The sequence below is a fragment of the Protopterus annectens genome, chromosome 2.part1, assembly GCF_019279795.1.
Source record: "Protopterus annectens isolate FY-2018-M chromosome 2.part1, PAN1.0, whole genome shotgun sequence".
In the NCBI taxonomy this organism is placed as follows: Eukaryota; Metazoa; Chordata; order Ceratodontiformes; family Protopteridae; genus Protopterus; species Protopterus annectens.
In genome coordinates, this window is record NC_056729.1 from 678,749,280 (window position 1) to 678,763,004 (window position 13,725).

The 13,725-nt window shown below is 37.5% G+C and overlaps 1 protein-coding gene and 1 pseudogene across 3 annotated transcripts in view; one reads left to right on the forward strand and one right to left on the reverse strand.

Moving 5' to 3' along the window:
* Positions 1-13,725, reverse strand: part of MTUS1 (microtubule associated scaffold protein 1) — a 2,531,455-nt gene that overhangs the window by 92,193 nt on the left and 2,425,537 nt on the right. The window lies entirely within an intron of this gene.
* Positions 643-832, forward strand: LOC122795179 (annotated as a pseudogene).

Sequence of the window (13,725 nt, forward strand, 5' to 3'; positions counted from 1 at the left end):
TGTGATGAAGAACAGGAGGAAACATGAAGTCTGATCTACAGAATGAGGAATTAACACTTGGAAAAGAAAAACTTCCTCCCACTGCCATTTGTAATCCTGTTGAATGATATGCAGAACCCACTTGTTTGAAACAATCTGTTGCCAGACAGAAAATGGAGATTCAGACTTTCTGGAAGAGAACAGGGGCCAGGGTGGGAAGGGGGTCACAAGGTCACAAAAAGTCATTCAGACTTGTTGGCCTGTCTTTGGTTTTGGGAGGTTTGAGACTTCTTTTTGGAACTTCCTTGCCACTTCTTAAACGTCTGTTTACCTGAACTCTATTGAAACTGTTTATTCCATTTTTTTGCAAAACTGGATGAGGAGAAAGAAAATCCCTTACACAATTTGTAAAAGGTGGGCTGAAAATCTTAAATTCCCTGGATCAGCTTGCACCTTTCATCACACTTTTTGATTACCTCTGCAGCACAGGGGTCAAACACAATTTCTATCAAAAGGAGAATTTTAAACTCATGTTTTAAAATTGTCTGGGAGGTTTTCAGAACGTAGCCAAGCAAGCCTCCTCAAAACAGTACCAGTGGCCACAGCTCTGGAAGACATATCAACAGAATTATACATGCGCTGCAAATATTGAGCAGTGACCTAAGCTTTGTGCAGTGGCAGTATCATAGCCAATGATGTTTACCACAAGCGTGATGATTGCTAATAGAAAACAATGAGTAGTGACCTGTGCAACTGGAGAAACTAAGTTACTTAAAGCATTTTTCTTCACAAAAAGAAATGCAGATAAAAAGTTTCTCATACTTTCACAATATGTCAGAACAAACTTTAAAGTATTAGCCTGACAATTTAACACTCTGAAAAATCAAATGGGATGGGTGCTGACAGTATTAGTGGACCAGCTCTGTGGAGTTTTCACCAAGATTTTCAACCTTTTCTAAGTCTACTATTCCATCTTGTCTGAAGTCAACCATGATCATTCCACTGCCAAATAAATCAGTCATCAGTAGTCTCAATTACTACCATCCAGTTGCACTTACTCCAGTCATCATGAAGTGTTTTGAATTAGTTCTGCGACACATCAAGGACAGTCACCAAGTTATCTCGGATACACACCAATATGCTTATACAACCAGTAGGTCTACAGAAGACACCATGGCCACTGCCTTACACACTGCACTGTCATTTTGAGCAGCAGGGGGGCTATGTGAGGATGCTCCTTGTAGACTTCAGTTTAGCTTTTAACACAGTATCTCGGATAGACTGGTCACTAAACTTACTGGCCTAGGACTTTCAGAACCTACCTGTCTTTGGATTAAAGACTCTTTGACTAACCATCCTCAGATGGTTAGACTAAACCCATACCTCTCCTCCACTCTCACACTAAATACTGGTGTCACACCTTCTGTATACTCTTTACAACCGCAATTGTGTCCCCTCTTATTCTAATACCATCATTAAGTTTATGGATGACACCACAGTGGTTGGACTTATTTCAGGAGGAGATGAGACAGTTCAAAGAATGGCTGCATGGTGTACGGACAACAACCTTGCCCTGAAGTTCAGCAAAAACAAAAGAACTCATAATAGATTTCTGGAGGCACAACGCAGATCATAACCCAATATACGTCAACGAAGACTGTGTGGAAAGGCTCCTGCCTTCAAGTTTCTAGGTGAACATGTGTCAGAAGATCTCTCTTGGTCTATAAACACAACAGAGGCAGTCAAGAAGGCACAGCAGTGACCATTTCCTAAGGAACCTCGGGAAAAACAACTTGGAGAAGCTACTGATGTCTTTTTACCACTGTTTTATTGAAATTGCGCTGACATACTGCATTTTCACATGGTATGCAAACAGCTTGGGGGAAGACAGGAAGGCCCTTCAAAGGATCACTATCATTAACTCTGCCCAGAAAATCACTGGCTGTTCACTTGACCTCTTTGGAGGAACTCTTCAGCTCTCACTGTCTCAGCAGAGCAACTGATACCTTGAAAGATCCTTCTCACCCTGGACATCACCTGTTTGAGCTGCTGCCTTCTGGCAGATGGTTCAGGTCTGTTCCATCTTGGACAAATAGAATTAGCAGTTCCTATCCCAGAACCATACGAGAATTGAACAATGCTAAATATTCACAGAGAGTACAGATAACAGCCATTTGCACTACAAGGTATATGTTCACATTCCTGTGCACCTTACCTTATTTCTTTCATGGGCAATAGTGCAATAACTTAGTTGTTCACTGCATTGCATTATATTGTATTGTCTGGTACTGTCATGTATTGTACTTTCATTTATTCATGTTCATTACATGTGAATGCACCTTAGGAGGATTGCTACAAATTTTGTTGTACTTGTGAAATGACAAAGGAATCTTATCTTAAACACTTTTCCCCATACCTATCAATAATTTTTTTCCATCCTTCTCAGAAAGACTAGGATTGGAATTAACTAAGTGCTTAACAGCAGTGGAATCAACTAAGGCTATAGCTGCTGGATCTGGTTTTGAGAATAGTTTACATAAATTTAAAAGACTGAAGAACTTTATACATCCTGTATTGTTTAGGGACAGCTGGCTGACCATCAGGAAAATTGCAGGCAGTTAAGACGTACATCTTGTAAAGCAGACAGCAGAGAAGGAATGGGTGTAGGTTCTGGAAAATCCTTGTGTAACAACTCATATTTTCTGAGGGACTGGGATACTAGTGTTCCCCCACTGGGACATTCTAGCAATAGTCTCATCGAAAGAGAACATCCACATGAAGAATCAGAAACTGAGCTCTCCTCAGAGTCTGATTCAGAAATCTAAGGACAAAACCGTGAATCCATCCTTGCATCTTCCTGTTCAGATTCATAATCTTGAATCTCTTCAGGAAAGGAGGCAGCCTTCTTTCTTTTACCAGAAACCACTCTACAAGAAGGATCAGTAGCCTCATTTAAACTCTAAGCCAGCCCCAGTAAACTACTCCTATCCAAAGAAATTTGAAGGAGAAGCAGATACATGTTTGGCTGTTTATTTTTGACAGGAAAAATCAGGCAAACCATGTTGCTATTGGCAGCCATTGCTAACCCAGGGATCGGCACACTATTATGACATAACAGGGGAAATATTCCCTGTTCCCTCTTCCAGGGATAACAAGAGTGTCTCTCCCTTACCCACTGAAGGGACTCCAAAAAGCAGCAGAAGATGTGGCTAACCTACAGTCCATATGTACTACACCACAGGGATTCAGGGTAAAAGATAAGTGGTCTGAAATGCAACAAATGGCCACAGCAGAGCCACTCACTTGAGGCGGAGACAAATTGCTAGCTTTTTCTGGCTGGAAGAAGGACCAACCATGGGACCGATGATCTATGGTCAAACAAAAAATGGTACCTCTTTCCCAGTGAAGACAAGCACCAAATGCAGATAAATCTACCCGTTCACAGAAGCACCTTCAAACCTATGGCAGGCCCACAATGGAAACTTACTCACAATTTCTCCACAGAATCTGTGTGATCATTTAGTTTACACTACTTTAAAAATGACAGATAACATAAGTGCATCATTTAGAAGTAGGTTCTTTTCAAGATCGTGCATTAAAACACAACACTCCTAAGCTTTAAAATAACTTTCCTGAAAAGGAAAGTAATAAAACATCAGTAAATATAAGAAAATGGAAGTATTTTTACATAAAGGGAACTTAACTGTCCAGCAAAGGAAAGCACAAGCCAACTGTTGATCCTCAAAAGCTTCAGAGGAGCATACTCTTCACCAGCTGTAAACCTCCGAAGGCTCCGTGTCCAAACCTTTTAATCAGTTTGTCTCGAGCTGATCGAGTGTTTGGGCATGTGGAAGATGTCCTGAAGCTTTGGAAGCTGGCCAAATGTTATATCCTTGGCAGGCTATAACCCATATATAGCTAAGGTTACTGCAGCAGTGATCAATATTAAGAACATTAGCGGTCTGTAATGGTCATTCCCCTCTTCATAAGGGAAGACCAAGAACAGATTATGGAAACTACAGACCCACTGGTCTGACTAGTCTCATCTGCAACGCCATGGAAAGAAAATGATCAACAAAAAACAATGCAGACCTCCAGACACTGGATCCATCCCAGTTTGACTTTATCAAAGGAAAGTTATGCCTACTGAATCTGGTTAGGCAACTTTGAAAAAGTCACCAAGGCAATGGATGAAGGTAAAAGGTGCATACTGCTTACCTTGATTTGGGTAAGGCATCTGATACAATACCACTTGCGGGCATTAATAAACTTATGGAATTAGAAATAAGCTGATACATAATGTGCTGGCTCACTGACAGAACCCAGGAGGTTAGGATGGGTAGAACCACCTCTGTAGATAGGATGGTACTAGTGGGGCCCCTTGGGGCTCCATGCTGGGGCAACTCCTCTTCATTATCTACTTCTCGGAAGTCAAACCAATGTCAAAGCCCCCCCCCCCCCCCCAAAAGAGGCAAACATCCTACTTGATTGCCTAACACAGAGAAATGACTGGTGCCAAAGTCATGGTTTAAAACTCAATGGCAAGAAATCCATTACAGTTCCTTCTGGGAAGTCAGCCACTCTGTGTGAAAATAAATCACTGATAAAATGCCCCCAAGAAATGACTTGCTAGTCAGGATCTGGGAACTCCTGTAGACAGTAACCTAGCCTTTGACCAATGTGTCCACGGTAGCAAGAGCATCTAGGTCCAGGAAAATCATTATAACAGCCCTCATTAGACACACCACAGAGTATAATGCCCCATTCAGTATGTACCTGCCCAAACACATGTAGCAACTGGAACATCTGCAAAGGTTACTTACAAAAAGAATACCGGGCATAAACACAATGTCCTACTCAGACTGCCTCAAAACTCTGCCTCTACACTCCGTCACCTACAGACTACTGATAGGTGATCTGTGCCTGGGCTTACAAAGCATCCTTGGATCTTGCTCTGATGAACCTTCTGCACATCTGCAAAACAAACAGCAACAGAACTACTGATCAAATAACCCAAATTTTGGCAGTGGCATAAATAGGACTTGTTGGACAGAGAAATGCATGTTAGAGAATTACCATTTTCTGTAATAGGCTCCCCATCCATGTGAAACATCGCCTCACTAGCCCTATTAAAGTGCAACTAGGACCACTGGATGAGAAATCAGAAATGCATCCGTTATCTGGCACCTATGTCAGTGTGACAACTGCAGCCACTAAATCATGTCATAACCAAAAATCACTCCCCATATAAATGTCTAAATCATAAAAAGTTGAGTCACATTTGGGTTGCACGGCTAGGCTTATAAATGCCCTAGTGGGGGTTAGCCTTGTATACCTCTATGAACCTCCAGCAGTGCTTTAGTGTTTTCCTTCTCATATAGTGTTTCAGAATAATCCTCAAGAGCGCTTTATGAACATCCCTGCAAATGGGATAACAAGTGTTTTGCTTGCCTTATTATTTCATAGCAATGGAATGCAGACATCCCAAAACATGCCTGGTTTTGCTTTCTTCTACTACTTGCTGCCACCCCACTTTGTTTATCCTCTCCATCAGTGTTTCTAGACTTTCTGGTACTACAAATCTCCCATATAATAATTAGTTTACAAATTGCTCACTCTCAAATTATTCTGATGTTATTCCTTCTTGTGCAGCTTACATCATCTCTCAACTATTCAGCCGTTTTATTACGTTTTTTTTTAGGTTCTGTATTCTCTGAATCTGCTCCTGCAGCTCATTTTTAGTTGCTGCTTTACTTTCCTCCAGATCTTGCAACTTCCTTTGTAGTCTTTCCACTTCTATTTGTTGCTGTTCTGCTTACTTCAAGGAACTCGCATCTTGGCATACTGTGATTACCTTTTCAAACAAAATGCATAGTTGTGGCACCTTATTTGCAGCTGTAAGGCAGCCATTTTCTTCTCGGCTGCTTTTTCTTCCTGGGAACATTATTTTTATCCAGATTTCTGCAGGATCTGTCTAGAGCTTTGAGCTTAGGCAGCCATCTTGCCTGGGCACTCTAGCATCCTCTGTTATGCACGGGTGTTTTATATGGAAGTTAGCTAGGATATGGGGCATACATTAATGTCAATAGCTTTCCTTTTTGTATTGATGAACTATTAATAGGAATGTGACATGGTAATACACATTACTGCTGGTATTGTATGGTTATCAAATTTTCCATAGATTAAATTTGAGTTTCAAGACTAAAGTCACTGAATTTAAAATGCTAGTTAAAATAAGGGCCTAAGCAACACAGCTGTACATTTTATACAGTTCCATAATTTACAGTCAGGACAAACTCCAAAGGCCTTTGAAAAGATAAAACTGAGATTATCTGAAGGAGAAAAGGACAGACATAAATAAGACAGCTGAGTGAAATACATTAATTTCTTTAATCTATTCGTGCTGAAATATTCTTTAGAAGATCAAGGATTAAATTACATTCATTACAAACAGTTAAACACTGATGTACAATGCTTAAATAAGATGCCTAAGGGAGACTTTCCTAATGAATGTTCAGCAATATTTCTTTGCGTATAATCTTTGCAAGATCAACAGCTTACATGACATTTTAGCACTAAAAGGAAACTACTTGAAGATTTAATTTAGCACTATTTGTAAAAGCCCACTTATCACAAATTCAGATGTATGTCTGTATTTGCAATAATTGTTTTATACTTAAATGTTGTTTGCTGGTATTTTTTTTTCTTCTACTCACAACTGATGCTACTGAACTATCGATACTCGAAGATCAAAAGACTGATTCCTTTTGGATTAATTTGCAAAGACTGCAGTGAGAAATGGGTGGATATAAAAGGTATAATGGCACTTCGGAAAAAAAAAAAAGGAGGACTTACTGTTACCCATTTATTAACATTACACAATTTACGTACATTTTTACAAATCTCTTTTTTTAACATAACCCCTCCACTCCTTCTGCCACAACTGCCTTTATTTTCCCTCATGTATTCCATATAACACATCCATGTCAATTTGTAAACATAAAGTGATCCTTAAATATTTCCCAGAATCCTTCAACCATCTTACAGCTCAAGAATACATGCATGCACTCAATCACTTTACAGACATTATATACCCTTTCTTTTTGTTCTCGGCAATTCATTAGTGCCTTCATATGTCAAGTTATCTGGTAATCTTCACAAAAAAATCAGTTTTATAAATACTGTCAAGCCTTTGTTACTTTCCCTTTATTGCCATTTTGACTGCTCTTCTAACCGTTCCCATGGATAAATAAAAGCATTCTCCTCCATTAGTTATGCCATTCTCAGCTTGTCCCATGAACTTCACTCAGTTTTTTTCATATTTTAATTTATACATTCCTTTCCTTCACCATCTCATTTTTATCTTTTCTTAATCATCCCTCCCAACAAAACTATTACTTTTTATATAGCAATTTAGGTATTAAAAATATTATGAATGAGAGGGAAAAGTCAACACTTAATCAAATATATATATATATATATATATATATATATATATATATATATAAATATATTAATTATGTGGACATTCGTGTACACCAACCAAAATTTCTTCCACCACATAGTAACTATTTCTTAGAACACATCTACCCTCTAGAGAACATTTACACCTTGTCTACCATATATCATTCCTAGCATGTTTATTTCATTCATTGTAAAATACAATTGTTTTATACTGTAAAGAACTTCATTTTATATTTTTTTCTTCCTTGTATAACTTTTCTGCATATTGCGCCACTATTTTTATCTCATCTTCTTTGTATTTCATCACACCCTTTCCATATTCTACTTGCAATAACTTATCATCTTTATACATTACTTCTTTTCCTAAAAAGGAGGCACTTCCTGCTTTTCAAATTCCTCACCTGTATCTAATTCACTTCTTTCATACCTCTTCTTCTAATCTCTTTCTTATAACTCCTCATATTCACATAATAAAATCTATTAAAACATCTTTATTAAATCACACATTTAAACAATGACAGATGCATTAAAAATAAGTCATAGTAACATGTCATTTTCATGAAACATACATTTCTTTTTAACAATCATTCACTATATTACATAAAATGTGTTCCATTCTTGTCTTCTGATAAAACTCACTCTTCATTTTTAACATTATTATTCTTCATATATTGTTCACAAAAATTCAACTTATTTCTTTGTAATTTGGTCATTCTCGTTTCTAAGGATCCCACACTCCTGCTTCTATCTCCTTTACAAAAGTCAGTGATTCACAGACTATAACCTGTGTCTTAGCATGGATAACCTTAATGTTACGTTAAGTTATGCCTGTGTGTACAGCTGTTGATTTGGGACAATTGTTCCTAGCAGGAGAAGTAAACTTTTATTTGAAGATGTACATAGTTTTGTGTGTTTAAGTTAATAGGTACTATGAGGTGTGTTTTTTTTGAGGATTTTTATTAAAGCAAAGTCTTGTAAAATATGTCATAGGGTCAAATGGAGATAACAATGAAGCAACTGTACAAGGAATCAACCTGCCAAACATTAGTGGGTGCATATAAAGCAAATGTTGGAAATAGACATTTAAAAAAGCTGTCATACAGAACAGATGGGAATAATTCCTTATTATAATAGGTACACTAAACATATTTTGGAACATGAATGTGCCCACAGTATTGAATTATATTAACAAATGCAGAATGTAAAGAGCAGTCTTACAGGAGACACATTTGGAAAGAGGTGAGCATGTGAATTTGATAAAGGAAAGATTTCAGGATGGGTATTCAGAAGAATATTAGTGACAAACAAAAATGGGAGTACATATACTAATTGCTAGAGGATTGCCAATAAAGACAGAAGAGGGGGAAAGGTAACAACTGTAGATTTGTGATAGTAAGGGGCTACCGATATGGCAGGATTCCGCAGCCATTAATATTCCACCTAAAACTGCTATCATGAAGCTTAAAGAAAATTTGGGAGAAATAATAGGGAATACTATTTATAGGTGGAGTGTGCGACTTGATTTGCAACAGTGAGGATATATCTGGGGAGACCTCAAAGGGAAAATTCAACAAAAGTAGGAGATTTCTGAAGAAATGTATGAAAATATTTGGTACTGAAGACATGGCTTCAGCATTAAGAACTCAGATAATTTGCATATTAATTCCCAAGGTAAAATAACCAGGCTAGACTGCACAAATCAAATTTCACAGGAACATATGCATTTAATTGTCAGTTTCAATGCACATCCAACAACAATTTCAGATCATGTACCAGATAAAAATGCTGGGTAATAAAGTAAAAATGAGGCACAGGTGCCTCCTCATCTACCTGTTAAAAAGAGAGGAATTTAAGGACTAGGTAGTGCAAATGATTTGAGAACTATTAGGGAAGATAATTTTTTTTTCAGATGCTATAGTTAGTGAGTGGGATAAAATGAAAGTGGGGTTTAAAAACAGGGTAGAAAGAAAAAAGCAATATAGTTAAGGAACAGAAATTATTTAAAGGTACTGACAAAGGTTAAAGTATTGAAGAATAAGGGGAGTCTCACACAGCAAGAAGAGGTGCAACTGCAGGGTGCATAACACAAAATAAGGGAGTACAAGACTGCTGTTAAGCAAATGTTTTTGATAACTCCAGAGCACAAAAACTTTTAGCACAATGACTTTGGCAACAGAAAGTGGAAAGGGTTTGCTGCCAAACTTAGGGAGGCTATAACAAGAAAAATAATCTCTCTATAGGATCTTTGGTTAAGACATTTTGGAAATTTTATGAAAGTTTGTATGAAGTAGAGGAATGTGGAAATCTTGAAAAAGTACAAATGTTAATATTTATGGAAGACTTTAGTGTGCCAATGAGGCTCTATAATTTACAGTTAAAATAAGAGCAAGAGATAAAATGGTGGCATATAATCAATCTGCGGGAAAGTTTCAAGGGGGGAAGAAAGTGATAATCTGGAAAGTTTTGTATAACAGTATTTTAAAAGGAGGGGACACTCCAACATCCTGGAAAAAAGTTGTGGTGGCAATACATAAAGACAGTAGACCCATCATACCCAGTTTCATAAAGTCCCATTTCAATTTTAAACCACAATTACAAGTGTTTATAATAGCTAAAAGAATGGAAAAGATGTTTCCAGCATTGATCAATATAGGTCAATGTGGTTTTGTGGAGAGGAGGCACATATTTGACAACTTTAACAAAACAATGATACTCTAGAGGGAAGCAGAATGTAAGAAAATACTAATGCTGTTGGTTGGTCTTGATGCAGAGGAAGCTGGGTCTTATGAGTAGATGAACAGAAGCATTTGTATTCTCTGACACAATAAAAAGGTTAATTAGGAGGATATATGAGGGGTCTGAGGCAAAAATTAAAGTGGGAGAATTCCTCCCTGATAAGGGTTGTATGAACAGAAGAACCAGGCAGGGGTGTCCTCTTTTCCATTTATTTGCAATATATTAATAGCCAGTGGCAAAGAGAATAAGGGACTCTCAAAAATTCAAGGATACGATTGGTATGGTAATCCAAGAAAAGATGGCTTTACTTGCAGATAATATTTTGTACTGGATAATTTATCTGGGAGGGGAAGAGGACAAGGGTCATATGAGACAAGTTCATCCAATACAACAAGGTGGTTTAGGATTATCTGACTTGAAGGGCTATTTTACAACTACACAGTTAAGACTCATTTACATAACACACGCAGAAAGCTATAATTCTAAGTAGAAAGAGATTATGATGATGCAGGAGGCAAGTTTAAGAAATAAGGGGAGAACAGGACTTTGGATGCAGATCTTTAAGGGGAATAACAGTCCTACAGAATGTTATCTTCCTAAACTAGCAGAAAGTATTCCAAGAACTAAGCCAACATGAGAATAAAGAAAGGAGATACTGCAGATAAGGATGACTAGAATTAGGGGTACATAGAATATGCAAGAGGGTGGACGGAATTTACTGGAGAAAACTGGCAAAATAATTAAGGTACTGGGAGCAAATACCTAGAGGGGGAAAGGTAACAGCAGAGGAAGAGACCAAAACATAATTTGGACTGCAGGCTACAGGCTGCCTTTCCTATCTGGGTTCAGAGTACAGGCAAAGAGAAAGATATGGGAACTCTAAGTGAAAGACCTGCTCTGGTACAGTTTTCAGCTGAATTTGAGCAGAAGCTGCTGTTAAAAAGGAGATGATTACTATTGCATACAAAGTACTGCACAATAACTACAGGAATCAGAACAGGTTAGTGTGAAGTTTGATAAGTACAGAGTAGGGAAAATGTTAGTGTATGCATTTCTTTTCTAACATGCTATCATAGCAGAATGAAAGCAGTGTCCCTCAGGGTTCATCTATTATAGTCTGTTTCCTGCAAGTCCTGACAGGGTTAGAAAAGTATAAGATGTGTTCTGATTAGAAACTTCTATCATGGCATGCAGAACTAATATGGAATGCCATAAACAAGCAGTCTGTCATCTTGGTTAGCAAAATTAATGTAGTGCTCATTTCTAAATGGTCATTGGCAGTTTTAAAATTGTTACCATAATTCTGTTTTTAATGAAAAAAGGTATACAGACTGTTGATTCTCATAACTCAGGGAGGCGGGATCTTGATTTTTTTTTTTTTTTTTTTAACAAAAAACATCTTTAATTATCATGTATGACACAGGCAATCATACAGTTATATAAACGAAAACAAACCATACTGACAATTTTACTTGCAAACATTATACATCACAAACCATAATGACATATGTTTAGCTACAAGCATTATACATCACTTATAATCTATCCAGTCACTGTCAAATATTATATAGTTCATTCAAATTTTGCCTCCTCTATGTATTCTTCCCATAATTCTCATTTTTTCTATGGAATTTGCTTCTACCCTTTTCTAAAGATCCCAATTATGCTCGTTTTATCTCTTACTATATTTACTACTTCTAGTACAGTTGGTTTAGACTTTGATTTCCATTTTTAGTACTTGTTTTTTGGGCAGCCACCATAGTTACACTCAGCAAGGCCTTACCATGTCTAGGCAATTAGAATTTCTGTATCATAGCCATACCTCTCAACTGTACAGATTTTCACAGAATATCCAGATTTTTGCCTTATTTTTTTTGGTGTGCTCCTCCTAAAATCTGTACCTTTCTGGCAAATAGCTGAGGATTAGTCATTAAATAATGACAAACATTTGAGTTTAAGAATCATCATCCTTCAGAAAATTCATGCTAATGCAAAACCTATTATTCTATCAACTTTCTAAGTTTGTAAGAGCAATATTTAAAATCTGTCCCTATTTGTGCCCCCATCATGTTAGGCTTTGTCCAGATTTTTTGCTCTAAGAGGTTGAGAGGTATGATCATAGCTCAAAAATCATTTCCTTGGTTACACCGGTTTGCTCAGCCAGTATCTCTGACAGTGTAATATGCACTGAATCTTTAAAGTCTGGCATCTCGTTACACTCCCAGCAAGGATGTTCCCAATTTACCTCCTCCTTCCCCATCACACCTCCAGTATTTGCTGTCTACTTGAGGAAAAATTCTTGAGTCTACTTGGGTTATTAAAATCCCTATGTAAATACTTTCAAGCCAAGATCCTAAATCTTCTAGACTTTGTGGCATATCTGGGAGACATACATATATCCCCTCATTGTTTCTTTGTGAATTGCTTATCCAATCTCTCTTCCCAATCCCTTAACTCCTCGCATTGATTCTTACAGTTATTATGCAATATTTTGTACGGCCTACTAATTATTGCTTTTTTTAACAGCAGCTGCTGTTCTATATTCCACTAAAAACTCTACCAGTGCTGGTATATTGCTTAGGATTCCCCCCGTTTCTCTCTTTTTGCCTATACTCTGATAACAATCCTTGATAGGAAATGCAATCTCTAGCCTGCAGTCCAAATAAATTCTTGGTCTCTTTCCATTCTGTTTCCCTTCCCTCTCTATTTGCTCCAAATACCTTGGTTCTTTTGCCAGTTTTCGCCAATAAATTATAGCTCCCTCTTGGCTATTGCAGTATCTCTAATTGCAGTCATCCCTATTGGCAGAATCTCTCTTTCTCCATTCCTGTGTTGGTTTAGTTCTTAGAATACCTTTCTGCTACTTTATGGATATAACATTTTTTTTTAATTTCTCCAAATCTTTTGGGTTTCTGATACCATGACAGGAACGGACCCCATTCTTAAGTCAAAGTATGATTAAAGTTCATGAAATTAGTATTGTTTCAGTGCTCTTTGCAGCACCTGCAATGTGCCCAGTAATGACTCTCTCAGCAATTTGTACAGAGTTGCATGTATTGGTAACATATATAATTGTAGATTCTTTTTTATGAAACCCGTTGCTCCTACCACTACTGGAACTGTCTGGGTATCTTTCTTCCACATTGCTCTAATTTCTGCCTGCAAATTCTGATATTTTACGACTTTGTCTCGCTATATGCAAGACAATGTAGTCAATGGGTGTAGCAATTTCAATGATCAATGCTACTTTTGTTCGTATATTCATGGGCCACTATATCTGTTTTTCTCGCATCTATCTTTTTAACTGTTTGTAATATGTGATCCCATATGACACATAGACTTCATTTTCTATGATGCTTTTGTAGCTCATGTTTCCAGTGTTTTTCAGCTACTTCAATATTACGATGTTTGCACAATCCCTAGTACAACAGGCTTGCCTTTCAGTATATAGTCCATTCTGCCATTAGTATATCACAGCTAGCAACAAGGTGTGCAACAGTTTCCAATTCTCTTTTACAAAGCTTACATTTGTCTGTTTCTCCCACA